The sequence below is a fragment of the Symphalangus syndactylus genome, chromosome 5, assembly GCF_028878055.3.
Source record: "Symphalangus syndactylus isolate Jambi chromosome 5, NHGRI_mSymSyn1-v2.1_pri, whole genome shotgun sequence".
NCBI lineage: Eukaryota > Metazoa > Chordata > Mammalia > Primates > Hylobatidae > Symphalangus > Symphalangus syndactylus.
In genome coordinates, this window is record NC_072427.2 from 154,447,208 (window position 1) to 154,462,793 (window position 15,586).

The 15,586-nt window shown below is 47.2% G+C and overlaps 1 protein-coding gene across 5 annotated transcripts in view; it reads right to left on the minus strand.

Annotated features, from left to right (window-relative positions):
- B4GALNT3 (beta-1,4-N-acetyl-galactosaminyltransferase 3) overlaps nt 1-15,586 on the minus strand; it is a 104,882-nt gene that overhangs the window by 88,726 nt on the left and 570 nt on the right. The window lies entirely within an intron of this gene.

Here is a 15,586-nt window from a genome sequence, read left to right on the forward strand (position 1 = left end):
AGAGATGGGGGTCTTGCTATGTTGCCCAGGCTGGTCTTGAACTTCCGGCCTCAAGAGATTCTCTTACCTCAGCCTCTAAAAGCACTGCGATTACAGATGTGAGCCACTGTGTCCAGCCATCAGCTAACGTTTATCAAACACTATGTATTAGAAACTGTTCTAAGTACTTTATCTGTATTATTTCACTTAATTGTCACAACAAAAACACAATGAGACAGGTACCATTAACAGTCCCATTTTACAGAGAAGAAACTGGGGCATATTGAGGCTCAATAATATGCTCACTGAGGCGCAGCTTCCTAACGACAGGAGCCGGGGATCAAAGTCAGGTAGTCTGACTTCAAAGCTTCTCATCACTATGCCGTGATAAAGGAAGGAAGAAATGGGGGAGCAAAGACAGCAGCAGATGGCCTGGAGGGCACAACAGCAACGCCACAAGTTAAGGCAGCAAGGATGGCCATGTCCCTATGGAGGAAACAAGGGCGCAGTGAAGCCTGTGCCGACTCGATTCTAAGTGAACTGCCTGCCTCTTCCAAGCATTCCATCAACGCCGTGGGGAGACTGAAGCAAACTGTCCTAACCAGATACTCTGGAGCCACCTTTGGCTTCTCTAACAACCTGGCTGGGACACACAAGACCAACCCAGATGAAGTAGGAATGAAAGAAAGTCAGTGCTCAATTGTAAGTTTCAGAAAACTTAGGTGCAACAGAAGTTCCAAAAAGAACGAAGTCAGCTGTTTCTAAAATAATTGAGGAAGGCTTCAAGGAAGAGATGAGAGAAAAGGATAAGCGGAGTTTTGAAAGGCAAGCAGAGGGATGTCATGAGACTGGAGAACAGCAGGCACAGGGTGAAGAGGAGGAGGCAGAGCCCAAGGGAAGACCAAGCCCAGGGAGGAGACCCCACCTCCGGTTCTCCCGGGACAGGAAGTGATGGTGAAGCTACTGCTCTCTGGATGGCTGCTTCCAGATGGATGATTTAAACACTCTTCTGCATCTCCCAGCAGCAGGGCTCTTCCTGGCTCTCTTTCTCCCACCTAACATCTGTCCCCTGCAACTAGAGCAAGGAGATTTAATAAGGAGAATATTCCCAAGTCATCAGACTCCAAGAACATACCAGGCACTGGGTAAAGCTTCAGGCAGAGTTTCTTAACTAGGGATCCATGGATAGGGGTCAGGGCACTGTGTACCTCCTCCCAAAATAGTATGCAAAATATACAGGAGATGGGCAAATTTCCGGTGAAAGTGTAACCGCTTCTTCATCAGATTCCTTTTTTCTTTTCTCTCTTCTCTTCTTTTCTTTCTTTTCAGATAGGATCTCACTCTGTCATCCAGGCTGGAATACAGCGGTGAGATCATAGCTCATTGCAGCCTCAAACTCCTGGGCTCCAGTGATCCTCCCACCTCAGCCTCCTGAGTAGCTGGGACCACAGGCATGCACCACCACACTTGGCTTTTTTTTTTTTTTTTTTTTTTTTTTTTTGAGACAAGGTCTCCCTCTGTCACCCAGGCTGGAGTGCGTGGTGCAATCTTGGCTCACTGCAACCTCTGTCTCCCAGGCTCAAGTGATCTTGAACCTCCCAAGTAGCTGGAACTATAGTGGTGCCACCACTCCCAGCTAATTCTTGTATTTTTTGTAGAGACAGGGTTTCACCATGTTGCCCAAGCTGATCTCGAACTCCTGGACTCAAGTGATCCACCCACCTCGGCCTCCCAAAATGCTGGGATTACAGGTGTGTGCCACCATGCTTGGCCTGGGCTAATTTTTAAATTTTATGTAGAGACAGGGTCTTGCTATGTTGCCCATGCTGGTCTCAAACTCCTGGGCTCAAGCCATCCTCCTACCTTAGTCTCCCAAAGTGCTGGATAACAGGCGTGAGCCACCGTGCCTGGCCTCTTCATCAGATTCTTACAGATGTATGTGATCCACAAAAGGTTAAAAATCTCTCCACAAAGAGGGGAAAATGCCCAGGTCCTGTACTCTAGAAATTCACAATCTCATGGGGGAAGACAAACACAGACAAAAATAACTCTGGTGCAGGCTAACTTTGATAAGTGCACTAATGGACGTGTGGAAAAAGTGTTGTGAGGGAGGGGACGGGGTTAATTCCAGTCCGGCTTTCAGTAGGACATCCCCCATCCCCCCATACTGGTTTTGGGATCTGGGTTTGTGATGAAGAAGAAACAGCCACGATCATTTTCTGCCCAGCCCAGACAGTCTGTAGCCAGTACTTCTTTCTCAAGCACTCCTGGTAGAAAACTCCAAGTCTGAGGATGACTCTATTCCTGCCAGTGAGGTGAAGGAGGACACTGTTTTCAGGACAACAGGATTAGGAAGGAGACGCTTATCCTGAAAACCAGCAATGACTCTGTTCTACATTTTTTTCCTCTTCTACCCAGCTCCCATTCTCCAAATTCCTGAGGTTTTTGTAATCCTGACACCCTTTTGGTGTCATGTCCTCCAGCCCTGAGTTATCAATCTTAGGATTATCACTTCTGGGAGAGCCCCCTCACCCTCCAAGCTAGTCCCTTTGTGCGATTATTGCTTCTTTTTCTTCCCAAATAGCATCACCATCTCAAATCCCGATCTATTTGTTTACGCAATTATCCTCTGTCTCTTCCTCACCAGAAATGTATGCTCTGTGATGGCAAACTCTTTCAACTTCTTGTTCCCCATTATCTCCCTAACACCCAGAGCATAGCATGGCATATAACAAGTGCTCAGTAAACACCCACTGAATGAATGAGTGTCTGCCTCCCCACCCTTTGCATTCTTCTGTAGGACCACCATGGTACTCAAGCTCCAGAGAGGAAAGTACAAGGACAAATGGAGGCATTTTTTTCTCAGGAGACCATTTCTGAGATGCTGGATGCACAAGACAACCCTTATTTAAATGATCGTGGCAGAGTACAGCCAGAGACCCACGTATGAAACCCGTAAGTTTGGTATTCTATCACCTTCTCCATCAACCCTACTGCCAAACTCTGTCACTTCCTGCCTTGACATGTTTCAGCTTTCATCTGCCACTCCTACCAGCTAGGCACTCACCACCCACCCTCTGGGTCACTGCAGTAACCACCTCACTACGTCCTAGCCATCCTGCAAACTTCCGACAGCCTGATCAACCTACGGTCACAAGTTCCTGGGATGTAGAAGGGGTTGGTAAATATTTAAAGGCCGTGGGGTGGCTCCTGCCTGTAATCTCAGCACTTTGGGAGGCTGAGGAAAGAGGATTGCCTGAGTCCAGGTGTTCAACGCCAGTCTGGGCAACATACAGAGGCCCATCTTTACGAAAAGTTAAAAAACTAGCTGGGCATGGTGGTGTATGCCTGTGGTCCTAGCTATCAGGGAGGCCCAGGCAGGAGGATTGCTTAAGCTGAAGAAGTCGAGGCTGCAGTGAACCACTAGACTCGAGCCTGGGTGAAAAAGCAAGATCCTGTATCCAAAAAAAAAAAACAGTGTTTGAACAATTAAAGTACAAATCAGTGGATGAAAAAAAGAAAACACTCCCTCCATATCAAACTCCTGCTTTAAACAATTTATGTTGGCTAGACACAGTCACAGTGTGCTTGTGCCTGTAATCCCAGTGGTTTTGGAGATAGAGTCAAAAATATTGCTTGAGTCCAGGAGTTTGAACCAGCCTAGGCAACATAGTGAGACCCTATCTCTACAAAGAAAATTTTAAAATTAGCAGGCATAGGCCAGGCGTGGTGGCTCAAGCCTGTAATCCCAGCACTTTGGGAGGCCAAGGCCAGCGGATCATGAGGTCAGGAGATCAAGACCATCCTGGCTCACACGGTGAAACCCCATCTCTACTAAAAATACAAAAAATTAGCCAGGTGTGGTGACGCGAGCCTGTAGTCCCAGCTACTTGGGAGGCTGAGGCAGGAAAATGGCGTGAACCCGGGAGGTGGAGGTTGCAGTGAGCCATGATCAAGCCACCAAACTCCAGGCTGGGCAACAAACTGAGGCATTGTCTCTAAAAATAAAAAACATCAGTTAATCAATAAAATGAATTTATGTTGCTCCCTACCAAGTCCAAACTCAGCAACCCGGCCCTCAGGAGAGTCCACAATTAGGTTGCAACTACCATTTCATCTTCATCTCCTTCAAGCCTCTGCACTACAGAACTTGTGTTCCCTACAAAAGTTTGTATTCCCCAGACTTTCCACTTAGCTTATGCTATATTCCTCAAACGGAAATATTCACCTTTGCTTAGACACACACACCCGAATAATAACAGCCTGCTGTCACTGGAGAAGGTATTAGAAATTCAAGCCAGAGGACTTCCTTTTGGGAAATACCCACAGCAAAATATTAAAAATGCTAGATGAAGTATGACAAACTGCTGTTTTATTTACATAGTAAAGCCCTCCACAAGGTAAGAGAATCTCCAGCAGCCAAATATGAAGATGTAAAAATCAGAGCAGTAAGCAGATGCTAACATATTGGCAGCCTCTTTAACCAACAATTTTAGATAATTAACTCTTGCAACCAACAATTTTAGATAATTAAATAAATTTGTTTAAAATTTTTAAATGCAGAAGAACGATGTCCTTTCTTTCTTTCTTTCTTTCTTTCCTTATTTATTTATTTATGTATTATTATTTTGAGACAGAGTATTGCTCTGTTGCCCAGGCTGTAGTGCAATGGCATAATCTTGGCTCACTGCAACCTCTGCCTCCCAGGTTCAAGCAATTCTCCTGCCTCAGCCTCCCAAGTAGCTGAGATTACAGGCATGTAATCTCATGCCCAGCTAATTTTTGTATTTTTAGTAGAGACGGGGTTTCACCATGTTGGCCAGGCTGGTCTTGAACTCATGACCTCAGGTGACCCACCCGCCTCGGCCTCCCAAAGTGCTAGGATTTCAGGCATGCGCCACCATGTCCAGCCTATTTATTTATTTATTTATTTATTTATTTATTTATTTATTTAGTGAGACAGAGTCTCACTCTGTCACCCAGGTTGGAGTGCAGTGGCACAAAATCAGCTCACTGAATCCTCTGCCTCCTGGGTTCAAGTGATTTCTCCAGCCTCAGCCTCCTGAGTAGCTTGGATTACAGGCATGCGCCACCACGTCCAGCTAATTTTTGTACTTTTAGTAGAGACAGGGTTTTGCCGTGTTGGCCAGGCTGGTCTTGAACTACTGACCTCGAACTCTGCCCGCCTTGGCCTCCCAAAGTGCTGTGATTACAGGCATGAGCCACCTCACCCAGCCACACTGCAGTGTTTAAAAACCAAACAAATTTGAAATAGAACAAAACAAAACTTACAGATATGAAAAATACAGTCACTACACTGGGTGTGGTGGCTCAGGCCTGTAATCCCAGCACTTTGGGAGGCTGAGGCGGGCACATCACTTGAGGTCAGGAGTTCAAGACCAGCCTGACCAACATGGCGAAACCTAAAAATACAAAAATTAGCTGGGCATGGTGACACATGCCTGTGATCCCAGCTACTCGGGAGATTGAAGCAAGAGAATGACTTGAACCCAGGGGATGTAGCTTAGAGTGAGCCGAGATTGCACTTCAGCCTGGGTGACAGAGCGAGACTCCATCTCAAAACAAAACAAAAAACACAGTCACTAAAATGAAAAAATGGGGTAGAGGTCTCTCCCTCCATTTCGTTCCCTCATTTCTCTACCCATTTTCTGTGCCTGTGCAATGTCCCCTGCCTTCTGCTAACGGAAGTCATTCACCTGGGATGTGCTTCCCATCTCCATCACCCTTTCCCAGGCCCTCTACTCAGCTGAAATGGAAAGAAAGGAGACCCGGGACAGACAGTACGTATTACGCTGTGTGCTTGGTCCATGAGGGAATCCTCCACGTCCTCACTCCTCCCGCCCACCTTTGCTAAGAGGTGCGTATTACGCTGTGTGCTTGGTCCATAAGGGAATCCTCCACGTCCTCACTCCTCCCGCCCACCTTTGCTAAGAGGTGCTGGTGAGCGGTCGGGACCAGCTGGCTGGTGAGGGAGGTGTGCATGAGCACACGCTGCACACATTCGTTTGAACCTGGGCTTGGCAGGCTGGGTGGAAAGGAGTGATCAGAGCATTTGTAAGAAGATCTCAGCAGGGAGGCCTTTAATCTTTTAGGCAACTGCTTGTACAGAGACTATGTTGTCAGAGATGACCTTGGAGGCCAAAGCAGTCAGAACTATTGGGAGAGCTGCCACCTCTCGGTTCAGGCGACTGAGACTTGAAAGACCAGGGCCAGAATGTCAAAGACATTCCTTTCTGACTGTCCCTTTCACCCCTTAGTGACATGGGCAAGTTCCAAATCTACCCTGCAAGGAAGCATCTCACTCCAAAGATTACGGAACTGAAGCCCTCAAAAGGACAGGAAATTAGTTACAGGTAAACTGATTTCCTGTAAACACGAAGCCAGGAAAATCAGTTACAAAGCTAGGATGTACACTGGCCATGCACGGTGTACATAACTGGCCACGCACGGTGGCTCATACCTGTAATCTCAGCGCTTTGGGAGGCTGAGGTGGGAGGATCCCTTGAGCCTAGGAGTTCGGGACCAGCCTGAGCAACACGGTGAGACCCCATCTCTAAAAAAAATTTTTTTTCAATAAATAATGAGATAACTGCCAGGTGTTCCTGCCTTTTAGTCCCAGAAATCTCAGTGTGTACACAGGGGTATGCAGCAGTGAGAGGCTATCGCTTCCCAATTGCGGTGCTTCTGTGCCCTGGTACAGCCCCCCAGATAGCTCTCATTCTCAGCAAAATCCTTGACTCCTAACCTGGCCCCCACCCCTAATATAAATCTTTGCCTTGGATGGAAAGATGCAGGCATTGCTGGACATAATGGAGTAAAAAAGTGATTGAAGAATGTGTATTTGGTGGCAAGTGCTGGATATGGATGGCACAGTGATGCTGGGGTACTGGACACAGCTGTGTCATGGGCTGAGAAGTTTAAGAAGCACTGGAAAAAGGGCCAGTTGAGGAATGTGTCTATTTGCCCCCTCCTGTCCAGCCATTCTCTAATTCCTATCAGACTGAGAGGGAAGAGATGGGAACCAATATTCACTGAGCTCCTCATATGTACTAGGCTCACTAAATCTCATTCAGTCATAAGGAAAGCCCTACAGAACAGCATTATAGCTCCACTATCCAGACAAGGCTCCTGAGACTTAGAAAGGAGTACAAGGTCTCACAATGGGTGAGTCACGGAGCTTGAACTTGAACCTTGCCCTGTCTTCAAGCTCTACAGTTTTTCCAGGAATTATCAATGCTTTTCAGTCCACTCAGTCTGCCACAAAAAGTAAATGCTCCATAAACATTGTGCTTTAAGTTTAGAATGAATCACTTCTGCAGCCATTCAAGGTTTGCAAAATAAATAAAAATTGCAAAATACACAACACTCAATTTCCTGAGCATTTATACATAAAATCCTTGGTCGGCCTGGAATGTCATTTCTCTATTTCCACTCCCACCTCTCTCTATTCTCTTCCATTTGTGGGCCCTCTTCCTGGGTCACGTGGCCACAAAGCAGAATGTTAGCTGTGCAGAGTGAGACACACACATAGCCTCTGCTAGGCACCACAAGAATACAGTTTCGAAGAAGAAATGGGTGGAAGAGACAGACAAAGTCTATTTCCTGGGCAGGGATTCTCAGCTGCTAACACAGGGGCTAGGTCTCTAAATTAGTTTGTGACTTTATGCATCCAAAAGCCACAGGCTGGCAGCAGCCATAGATCTTCATGTTGAAGTGTCCTCGCTGGTGTGAGGAGCTTCCTCCCAGACCTTTGCAGGGATGGCTGCCCACATGACATACCAGGTTTCTGGCCTTCCTGGCCAGTCTCTCAGCTGTTCTCTCGGTAGTGTCAAGGATGCCTCCAATTTTAATGAATTTGCCTTGTATGGTGTCACTGTTTTCAACAAAAGTGGCTCAGTCCCCAATATCTGTCAGTAAATTCTAAGCTTCTGGTAGTCTTCTTCTATGCAAAGATGTAATAAGTTATTTGTGGATATGATTCAACTTTTCAGTACCTAAATAAAGACCCCAAAAAGGTCAGGGCAACACTTTTTTGGCTTTTTAAGTATTTAAATCCAGACTTTTTGTCTAAGGCATCCTGGAATCCAACATCTGCTTATCACTACTTATTACACTTCATTTTTTCAACAAGGTCTAGGTCAGAGTGGCGACATTTTAGGTGATTGTTCATTTCTTCTTCATATTTGTATGTATACCATAGCACTTTTGTTGATTTATTTTATGCCTTGATTTGGCCCAGGAAAAACTAAAGTAGTTTACAATGACCATAGAATATAAGATGACATAAACTGGAAGTAGTTGGTTGTGGGGGTGGGGAGATAAAATAAAGGTACAGTCATAAAATTAGTAGAAAAATACAGATCATAAAATCCTTTACACTTTTCTCCAGGTGAAGAAAAAGCTGAATCCTAAAGCTTCCTAGTAACCAACACGAAGGGAGAAATTAGAGTGATTATGCAACTTACATGACCAATAAAAATTAGACCACTCAAGAGAAGCACAGCTATTTCTAAGATCCAGACCAGAAGAAACATGTTTAGAGAGTTCTCATATATGGATGAGCAGCAGTTCTCAATTCCACCCTGGCAGAGCGCTACGTAGCCTTCCTGGAGAACTTCAGGGGCTACGTAGCCTTCCTGGAGAACTTCAGGGGCTGCGTAGCCTTCCTGGAGAACTTCAGGGGCTGCGTAGCCTTCCTGGAGAACTTCAGGGGCTGCGTAGCCTTCCTGGAGAACTTCAGGGGCTGCGTAGCCTTCCTGGAGAACTTCAGGGGCTGCGTAGCCTTCCTGGAGAACTTCAGGGGCTGCGTAGCCTTCCTGGAGAACTTCAGGGGCTGCGTAGCCTTCCTGGAGAACTTCAGGGGCTGCGTAGCCTTCCTGGAGAACTTCAGGGGCTGCGTAGCCTTCCTGGAGAACTTCAGGGGCTGCGTATCCTTACTGGAGAATTTCAGGGGCTATGTATCCTACGGCCTTTAGGCCCCTGGTCTTCCTTGGCCTTAGGTTATTTTATTAGTGATGCTGTGGTGCCTAAAGGCAAAAAAGTACTTTCACAGGGGTTAATGTGGTCCAGATACACAGCTCTTATCTAGTATAATGAGCATGCATTATTTTTATCCTTATTTTATTTTGTTTATTTATTTATTTAAGACACAGTCTTGCTGTCACCCAGGCTGGAGTGCAGAGGCGCAATCTTGGCTCACTGCAACCTCTGCTTCCCAGGTTCAAGCGATTCTTGTGCCTCAGCCTCCCGAGTAGCTGGGACTACAGGCGCACACCACCATACCCAGCTAATTTTTGTAGTTGTAGTAGAGATGGGCTTTCGCCATGTTGGCCAGGCTGGTCTCAAACCCCTGACCTCAAGTGATCTGCCCACCTTGGCCTCCCAAAGTGCTGGGATTACAGGTGTGAGCCACCACGCCTGGCTGCATTATTTTTGTAATCATAAAGAATACCATTTTAAAATGAGACCGAGCACAGTGGCTCACTCCTGTAATTGAACCCAGGAGTTCAAGGCTAGAATAAGCTAAGATCACACCACTGCACTCCGGCTTGAGAGACAGAGTAATACTCAGTCTCAAAAAATACTTTCGTTAATTTAATTTAAAAAATTGTTAATAAAAAAAGAACCACAATCTGTATTATTCCACTTATATAAAATATTAAAATATGCTAAATTAATCTATGCTGATGGTAGTGATTCATAGCACCCTTCCACCCCCATGGGGGTACTGGGGTGCTGGTAATATTCTGTTTCTTCATCATGGTGCTTATAACACAGGTATTTTCAGTTTGTGAAAACTGCTCATCAAGCTTTCTGTACATATACTTGAACAAAAAGAGGGGCCACAGGGACGATTTGCATGTTTATTTTCTTAAAAGTTGGTCAGTATCAGGCCTTTTGTAGTTATGAAATAAAGAACATATTGAATATAAAAATAGATTATATACTAAAATATTACAAGAATACAAAGAATATTCCTTTTTGCTTATCCAATGGATACTTCTAACATTCAAAGTAGCACTTGTTAACCTGAGTCTGTAAAAATTTAAAGATCTGTCACACTTTGCTCAGAATATATAACACATGCAGCCCAGTGCCCTTTAGAGCCACTATCCAACCATTCTCACCTCTTCCACTTGCATTTTTGTATATTGGTTAACATATAAATCTATTAATTAGGTGAATCACAAGGTCAAAGAATTGTCTGAAAACTCCAAATGTCTGGTTAGCCTAGTTGAGACCACATAATCTTTACATATAACGAAAAGTGCTTGTGGAAAATAAAAGTGTAGTTTTTGAGACTGGGGAACGCTGTACAGGAGAACTAGACAGCGAGTGGCCAACTCCAAGAACAGCCTCTAGGACCCCTTCCAAAGCAAACTGCGATGTCGACTGCTCTGCTCTGCTCTGCTCCATCCAGCCCAGCACTAGAGGGCAAAGCCCAGGCTCCACGGCCTGGAAAATTACTGCAGTGTACTCACCAGCCTCTCCAGAAGCCAGCACGGAAGCACTTTCAGAAGACCTTGTGCTACAAAGCAGTTATAACCACGCACAGCGTCTGAACAACTCCCAGGACAGGGAGTGGCAGGCAGCCCCAGCTCCATCAAGCAGGGGAATGGGACCTCAACTTCAGGGTCCCTGGGTAGTAGGCAGGGTAAAGATGGCAGATGTGTTGCTGAGGTTCCGCCGGCCACATCAGCACAGGGACTGAGAGACCAGGGAAAGGAGAGACTCTAAATATGGGTAAGGTCGCCTATCGTTAAAAACTGCATTCCTCGTAGAGGCAATGCCCAAAGAAAACACGCTTATGATTAAAAAAAAAAAAAAACCATTGATGTCTTATCGCTTACCTTCTGTATTTGTATTCAAAGGCTATTGTTGTGTATATGTATTACGGTACAGGGAACAAGAATTCCTAGGTTCTATTCTTGGATCAGTCCCTGATAAACACAGTATCTGCCAGTGGAAAATATCAAGTGCTTGGAAATTCAGAGCTGACACATTCATAACCAGAAGGTACTTATCTGAGTGCCTAGTATGTGCCCAGAATTGAATGTTGATTTGAAGACACACATAGTAGCCTGGTGACTGGAATATCAGCATAAAGAGAGGTAAACAGGACACGTGAAAACGAGCTAGAGGTTCCCTGGGACAGAGAGGCACACCAGCCAGAGCTGCATGACACACAGTCCCTGCCCACAGGAGCACACAAGGCAGTTGTGCTTGCTGCTTCACTGGGTTTCAACTCCACGCCACACTATCCCTCCTCTGCCCACACATCTGTCTCGTTTGCTTCTCCCTCTCTCCCTGCCTGCGTCTCAGATTACTGCTCTGCCCTGCATTACCTCTGTTACTGGAGGGTTTGTATCCTTTCCAAATCAGAATGGCTGTGGTGGCCAGAGCTGCAGTGACTGCCTCACACAGTGGGTGTGCCTCCCTCAGCCCACTCAAGTCAGCCAGAAGTCACAAAGGCCAACCACAGAGATGTGGTACAGATAGAGGCAAGGCAGAGAAAGCCAATGGCTTCCTGAGCTTCAGAATACTTTGGGATCTAGCAAGTAATCCTGGAACTTAAATGGGAGATCTAAAAGAAGCCAGTGCATGCCATCCTTCTGTCTTGGATTTGCGCCCAAATGTCATCCCTTGGCTCTGAGATATTTCATCTCTAGAAACCATTTTTTTTAGGTAGTGTCTCGCTCTGTCACTCAGGCTGGGGTGTAGTGGTGCAATCTCAGCTCACTGCAACCTCTGCCTCCTGAGTTAAGCAATTCTCCTCCCTCAGCCTCCCCAGTAGCTGGGATTACAGGTGTGCACCACCAAGCCTGGGTATTTTTTTTATCTTGTTTAGTAGAGATGGGGTTTTGCCATGTTGGCCAGGCTGGTCTCGAACTCCTGACCTCAAATGATCCGCCTGCCTCAGCCTCCCAAAGTGCTGGGATTACAGGCGTGAGCCACCACCCCTGGCCTCTAGTCCAGAACTCTGCTTTCAGATAGAATCTTTGCTGATCCAATATGAACAAACGGGTATATAACTTGTTAAAACCTGCCTAATCGGAGAATCTTTAACTCCCAATAACAATTTGTTCCCAGGGCTGCTTTTCAGCCAGTACATACCAGGATAGTCGTACCACTTATTAAAACACTGAACTCCTCATGCATGTGTTAGTACAGTGGCTGCCGAGGCCCTCTGAGTGTCCCACTGCCACCCGGACCCCTCCCCAGGGCAGCTTCATGACCCAGCAGCTAAAGACTTAATGTTGGGCTCAACAAGAGGACTCGTCAGGACCCTGTTCCAGAACCACCATGCCACACCGAAAGTATTGTTACCCTTACCCATCCCATTCTACAGTGCTGCCGTATTCTAAAACTTTCAACTGCTTTCTGCCAGCTACTGAATAAATGCCACTCTTTCTGGTTTTTATTCAGCCTTCCACATACAGCGTCATCCTCTATTCTCCTTATCCCCTCTGCAAACTCAGCTGCTCAATATCCTCAAACACAAACCTTCCCCGACTCTTGGTCTTTGTTGACGTTACTCTTTCTGTCTGGAATAGCCTTTCTGCATCCACCAAAATCTTACCAACTCTTCAAAATGTCCCAAAATGCCACCATTTCCATGAAATATTAGTTGGGAGAGCTGTGCTCCCATTTCAAGAGGTGTCACAGAAACATATGGGTCCTACGTTTGCAAAACTTAATGACTGCTTTATATTAGAACTATTTTGATATAGGCACCTTAGCTTTCCTCCTAAATAAAGCTGTAGATGCTAGAAACCACATCCTGGTCATCACACATACATGGCCTGGCACAATGCCTGGCTCGACATATGTGCTAAGTAAATATCCGTGTAAATGAATGCGTGAACAGTCCTAATTATTTTGTCCATTTTCTGTTTGTTAAGGATTTTGGTTGTTTTTCTCTGAAGCCACTCCAGTTGTGGTTGTATCTTCTTCTGCATATGGAACCAAATTGCACATCATCCACATCTTAAACTACTGGGTTATTTCACGAAGATAAAGAAGGAACTGTGCTCCCCTGTCATTACTGGTAACCCTGGAGTTTGTGACTGCCATCTCTCCATACTCTTCTTCCAGCACCAGATCCAACACAGGGACAGGCAAATGAAAGGTTCCTGGTAATGGGGGCTGGCCTTACAGATGACAGGGAGCTGGTGGGTGGTGGAGTGAGTTGGCAGGGATTGCTACAGAGGGGAGGCAGGGTGGCTTGCTGGAAAGCAGAGCCAACAAGCTGGCTCTGGTTGCTGTGGTTGAGGCCAGGGGTACAGGCCTGGGAGGTGCAGTTTTACTACCCTGGTTCCTGTTGGTATCCAAGAGTGTGGAGGTGGGAATGCTAGCAACCCCCTTCCCACCTCTCCTTTCCTAATGCCTCCTCCCCGGCTCTCCCTCCAGAGGAATAGCTGTGAGCTGAGAATGAAACCTATAGGAAAAGAGGGAACTTTGATGCAAGATGTCTGGGCTTCTTCACAACAAAAAGGATGGGAGACAAGGAGGCAGAAACCACAGCTCCTGTCTAAATCTCATTCCACAAGGAAGTCGAGAGTAGAATATAACGGGACAGCCCAGGACAAAAAGACACCCTGCACAACAGATGAATTTCAGGGTTCTAAGAGGAGAGAGGAAACAAGGTGTATCAGTGTACGAGCTCAGCCTCCTGTTAAAAACCGTAAGGAAACAGTCAATTCTGGAACAGAAGGCTGGGAAGAGTTTCCTGGATAATTGGTTTGGAAAAGAAAATAAAAAATAAGGAAACCCAGTCAGAGAGTTAAGACTCATCTGGGAGGGGAACCCAACAGACTCAAGAATTGATGGCTCAGAATGAGGCAGCCAATGGGAGACAGAGGCAGAGGTCCAGGGCCAGAGTGTCAGATTATGACTGTGGCAAACTAGATCCAGGTTTGAGGAGAAAAACACACCTGAGGTAAAAGAAAAGTGAGGAGAGGGAGAAAGGGAGGTTACTGATTCCGAGGTCACAAAGCAACTGCCTTTCTCTCTGTTTTTAATTTGTGCACTAGATCCTACTGCTTAAACAAAATGATGGCTACACTGGGAAGAGGTGTCGCCTCCCAGGCTCCCACCCACACACACTCCAAAGGAGCTCATCCATTTGGGCCTGAGTGGCCATGGCGGGGGAGAACAGATTCACTCTCTGTCTTTCAGAAGGAAGAACAAGGCCCAGAGGAGGGAAGAATTCACTATGGGCAGGCAGATTTTGGTCATCAGAGGAAAGGGCTCTTCTGCATGGAGCCGTGGCCCTGGGGTGGAAGCTATGGCTGCCTGGTGATGTGCTGAGCTCTCTGGCCCTGGAAATGCTTGCGTGCAGATCAGTCGTAGTATCCAGACTGAAAGACACCTGGGAGATCATTTAGACCAAAGTCCTCATTTTCACCTGAGAAGCTGTCCTTTTTCCCTTGATTCCCCCGCTAGTTAGTGGCAGAGCCAGTCTCCTCTAACTCACAGCCGGAATTATTTCCACCACCACAGAAAGGTTAGGCCATAAATATACATTTCCAGCCTGAACCAGCTCAGCGACTGTCCCTAGCAATTCTCTCTCTTTGGTCACAAGAGAAGGCACAGCACCACACCCAGCTCTGGGTAGAGAAGCCGACACGGCTACAGGTCAGAGCCACAGTACCTTCTCAGCAACCTGCTCGGCCACTCTGTCTCCCCAAAGCGGGAGGGAAGTGAAGGCGTGGGAGGCCATGTGCCAGAACTTGAACCTCGGCTCCCCGGGCTGGGGTTAGGCACCTGGTAGTAACGGGAGTTTCTCCATTTCTTTTCCCAACTATTACACGATCTTTTACAGTCCTGTCACTGTCAGTTTTACTTTGTTGGGCCCATCCATAGCACGTTGAAAACCACCTCGCACAGCCATACCTATTGATGTAAGAAGGCAAAGAGACCATGCTCTCCTGCTTTCCTAGGAGGAAACTGAGGCACGGAAATATTAAGTGGCTTTGGCTAAGTTAAAAACAGAAGTAGGAATCTACCTGCTGCCCGGTCCCCTGTGCTGTCCATCATCTCCTTAAACTGGGGAGTTTGGTAGATTTTGCGCAGAGTTCAGAAAAGTAGCAGAAGGGGCGGCCAGAACAGGAGAGAGAGGGCGCAGCGAGGAGGTGGGAGATTCAAAGGAACCGAGGACGGGGGCTGGGAGAGGAGTGACGTACGGGAAGCGGGGAGAGGGGACTCTCCGAGGCGGTAAAAAAGAACCCCCTAGATGATGCAGCAGGAGAGGAAACTTAGTGAGCCAAAGAGAAGGCGGTGGGCAAAGTTTGGGCTGCGCGGACTGGAGCGCGCGCCTGGGCGTGGACGGCCGAGGGCATCCCGCACCCGAATCCCCAGCTCGCGCGTGGACCCCACGGACCTCCTCCCAGGAAACCGCAAGCCCGGAGCGGCTGGAGGGGCCCGGTCTCCGCCAGCGTCTCGGCGGGGCGGGCGGGAAGCCTCTCTCCCGGTCGCCCTCCGAGGGGAGACGCGAGGAGCCCCGAGGATGCCCCGGACCCACATGGCCGGCGGGCAGGCCCCGGCTCGGGAATTCTGCGCTCGGCCCCGCGGCTTCCCCCGCCCG